The sequence below is a fragment of the Anthonomus grandis genome, chromosome 2 (genome assembly GCF_022605725.1).
Source record: "Anthonomus grandis grandis chromosome 2, icAntGran1.3, whole genome shotgun sequence".
In the NCBI taxonomy this organism is placed as follows: domain Eukaryota; kingdom Metazoa; phylum Arthropoda; class Insecta; order Coleoptera; family Curculionidae; genus Anthonomus; species Anthonomus grandis.
The window spans coordinates 23,462,282-23,467,053 of NC_065547.1; positions in this window are offsets into that span (position 1 = coordinate 23,462,282).

A 4,772-nucleotide genomic window follows, 5' to 3' on the forward strand; every position below is an offset into this window, starting at 1 on the left:
TTTAAAGTTTAAACATTCCAAAAGTCATTTACAAAATGGCAGACAAAAAAATGAGGGCTAAAGCCGCGGCAGACGAGGTTAAAAAGTGCGCTGCACATCAACATTTTCAGTCACATTCGCAATCGGAATCTGATTCGGACGTGATATCTCCTTCGCTATCGATATATTCTTCTTCATTTGGTTCACTTTCTGCATTAAGGTCTTCATCGCCTGTAACAAAGCACAAAGTAAAATAATATTTAGACATTTAATAAAATAGAAAAGTTATATGTTCTGTGGATAAATATATTACCTTCGTTTGTTCCAGTATCAATAATATCTTGTATTGTACTAGGCAGCTGTGGTCCGTCGAACCATTTAAATGTATAATTTCCCTCTAGTTTCTGGTCGTAAATATGATGGAATTTTCTTATGAGCATTTTTCCATATTGTAGCAATATATTTGGTCCTCAATAAATGCTGCGTTAATTCAACCTGGGTAGGAGGTAAAGTGGATGAGTCAAAATTCTGCAATTTTTTTTTCTGGAAAGGTTCCTCCAAATCATTGACCTTATAGGCTTTTAAAAATAAGGCGAATCGCGCATCATTTACGGAGCTTAACAACGGAAAGTTATACAAATTACAGATGAACTTTTCAATAATCGGGAAAACAGCGGTTTCATCACAGTCTTCATGTCCAATTTGGCCGAATGCTTTTTGTAAGTCTTCATTTTTCTTTAAGATCTGTAAAGGACGTTGCTTTCCCTTACGAAATAATGCGGGATTAAAATCGCAGCCAGTTAGAGCATGAAATCCTGGCAGAGATTGACACATTCTCTCTCCTAACTTTTCATGCAACGCCGATACGTCAATTATTCGTTGCTTATTCCAAACCCCTGTTTGAATATAAACTTTGCTATTGTGTTGTACGTGAATCATATAAGCCAAAATATTAAATAAAATATCCGTATCTGAGCATTTTATTAGAATGTTCGCTGTTGACTCGATATTGCAGGCATGATATACTATTTTTGAATCCGCTTCTTCATGCAAATCGAGAGTATACTTATCATTTTTTGAAAATAATATGCGTTCATTCACAGCTTCATATTGATAACAGTTATCAAAATTGAGTAGCACTTTTTTATTGTGAAAGAATGGAATTAATTCGTGATTTTGCCAATTGACGATTAAAAATTTCACGAGTGTTTCTTTGAAAAAGCTATTTCGGAGTTCTTTATTGAATCTGATGGTCTTGATTGTTCAGGTCCAGAAATCACGTACATACGATTACCAGAGGAACCGCTTCGCTGAGATCTTTCGTAATCTTTGATAGATGGTGACCAATATCTATCAAAAATTACATGAATTTCACGGGCTGCATTGTTAGTCACCATTTGAAGTATTTTTTTGGAGATGCTTCCGAATGTTTTTGGTAAATCCTAGATACAATGTATAAGAAAGAATCCGTCTATTAAACAAATGTCAGTGTAGCTTGGGGCTGTATTTTGAACATCTTTTTCCAACGACTTCAACAAAACAGATTTATCTGTTTTATAAATCGATCCATCCAAGTGACACATACACATTGGAACAGGTGTTAGAGGATAAGTCAAATTTTTTTCAACATTAGTATTGTCATTTATTGAAATGGCTAACATTCGGCCGAACAAGTCACGCTGCAGTCGTACTTCTTGAACTTTATTATTTATCGAGACAAATCTTTTCTGGGTTGAAGTAGCAAAATTCAGTATTTTATTTTGTTATATGTTGGCACTTTTTTAATTTGTCTTCTTCGAAAATTATTATTTTTTCACTGATCATGCTACAGTTAAAAACGCACTTCTTCCCACTCGTAGCCATGATGTAAACGAAATCAAAAATTTTGAAATCTAACGTCTACTCTCTTCTACGTTTTGGAATATACTAAACTCTCAGTGGCCTTGTGCGGCATCACTTTGTACTGCGTCGCTTGCTCTATTATACACGAAAACATCTGCTTCCCCCATCAACATTTATATTATATTCCGCTCCCAAATATACCTATATAAATCTGGGACCTTATATCTTATATCTGGGACCTTATGTCTTAAGCCAGGATGTTTGTACACTAATAAAAGAATTGACTTAACATATAATTGTTCATCATAACTTGAGCTTCCTGGAACAAGAGTTTAGTTGAGTATCTAGTATTTTTTTTTAAATATGACTTTTAACAAATATCTTTGGGTAACATTGAGAATATTTAAAGTTGTTGAATAAGTTCTACCCCATATTGACAAACCAATTGTGATGAGCAGTATATGGCGTAAGCAAGAAGTTCAATTAGTATCAGATTTAAAGAACATCTAGCTGATGTGCTAGAACTGAAAAGTTTAAAATATAGAACTCAAAATTACCTAAATCAGTTAATAATAGTGGGAAATTAAAGGCATACGAAAGTTTTGCAATATTCAAAAATTGAGACGATACTTCCCTTTCTTACATCTCTAAGGATTTTTTGTGCCTTTGTAACTTTGTTGTCAAAACTAACTGCAGCCTATTGATTTTTACAAGTTTTCAATACAGCGTATGCCTTTTTTATCTTTGTCAAGTCATCTCAGCATTTTAACGAATTTATGATTTTGCAGTCTATCAAATACGTTTGTAGTCTATAAAACACATCATCAGATCTTTTCGCTGATCGTAATAGTTCTGAACCAACACTTGGGTTACGACCAGTGCTTCTCTCGTACCGAGACCTCTTTTATATCTGGATTATGAGGATCTGACAGCCCTTTAGCATTTTGTAAAAATATATGTGAGCTCACAACTTGTTCCGTTATTTCGGATTTATTACCGTCAATAATTTTTATCAAAGCACTAACATGCACATTTTTTTTTCTAATCTAAAAGTCTCGAGTTCATCTACTTTTAAAGTATAAAAGTTCCTTCGCCCTGCGGGCGGTCATTCCCGTAATCTTTTTGATTTGATTCACGTCATCGACTGTTAGAGAGGGAAAAAGACCCATAACGACCAACCTATTTAAAATTCAAGATTGTCGCTGGCATATTGTTTTCAACAATCGATGCTTCGCACATCTTTTCTATTTCTAAAGGAAACGGACGTCTACGTGACACGGGGTTTTTATGATCGGCCATGTTAGTTTCGAAAAAAACTGTCTTGCATACAAATTATCGGTATATAAGGACCGTTTTGGTAGACCGGACAAATTTGGACTGGGTATAACTCATAGACAATTTTAAGGTTTTAAAAGGAAGTAGCCGATGGACGTGGCTGGTGCTTATCTCGTTGCCTTTCCTGTATGTATATGTATAATATGAAAGTTGTGTTTTATTTACAGGGTGTTCTGAGTATTGTAGTGAAATGGGGGCGATTTCTAGAAACGTATTTGCTATAAGGAACAAATAGGTTTCTTTACCTGTTATCAATAAATATCATGCACTGGTATACCGTACAATTTTTACCAGTTTTATTAAAATTTTGTAGGTATAAATGGATCGATTAAGATAAGCTTTCTCAGTATCAATCACTATTTAAGTAATACAAAGTACCCTTTGTGCGCTGCTATCAAAATTATTTTGTATTAGTTATATTAAGAGCCTATTGAACAATAAAATAGTACTTAATTTACTTTTATAGATAACTATGTGACAACTTATTGACAGTTGATATATATATTGTGTTAGACACAATTTATTATGTAGTTGATTTAAAATTGTTTTAAACTATATCTATAAAACAGATATAAAATAATTTTATCAAGGTTTTGTAATAAGTTATATTAGGTGAACCAAGAATTTATTATAAACGAAATTGGTTTCAGTGATTTTATAGTATTAAGGACTATGTTTATACAAATATTTTATTATACTCTTTAACATATTATTCATAAAATATTTTTAAAAGTTTTAATACTTATTTATAAACTATAATTTTTTCAAAATGGCTAGAATTTCTTCTTGGAAAAACTGGTAAATTTTAAAACGATAATAAAAAAGAATATTTTAAAAAGCATATGATTAAAAATCATTCATTCAAATTTCAATATTAGCGAGCAAATTAGATTTCCATCTTCATCAGAGGACATTTCTTAACCTGAATCGATCGATGATAAGTTACAAATAGTACTAATAATGTTAAGGAACTTACTGACATTTAAATAAAATTATATATCACTTTGATTAGAGATACAATAATTATGTTATATTAGTGTTTCTTATAAAACTAAGTAGAGTTATCCAATAACGCTATTTTTTAATTACATTTACTTTATTTTAAATGAGTTAAATAAAATAAAAATATTTTATTTTATCAGTAAATAGCTACATAGTTTAGTTTTAAAGTTTTTTATTACAAATAGACATAATTTTCATGTATGAATTGCGTCAATAAAAGCAATACAATTGCTTTACTAATTAAAAAAAATAGAACTATGTTACCTATACGAATATCTGTTCTATGATTTTTGCACCATTACCAGCAGAGAGCTCTATAGGTTCAAAGAATATCTCTTAGCCCTCCCTATTCCTACCATTTACTAGTTTCACTAAATGCCCAAAAAGGAAAAAAAGTCGGTGCTCATCAATTACCCTCCGATTGCTTTAGTTCCGGCAATCACCAAGGTAATGGAGAAACTTGTCAACCAGCAAACTTAATATTCCAACATCATTAGCGATTATCAATGTGATTTTTGACACCACAGGTCTACTGGTGATATATTGGCCATCGCGCACATTTGGATCGAGGCCATCTAAAAATATGGTGAATCGCGTTCAATAGCTACAGAATT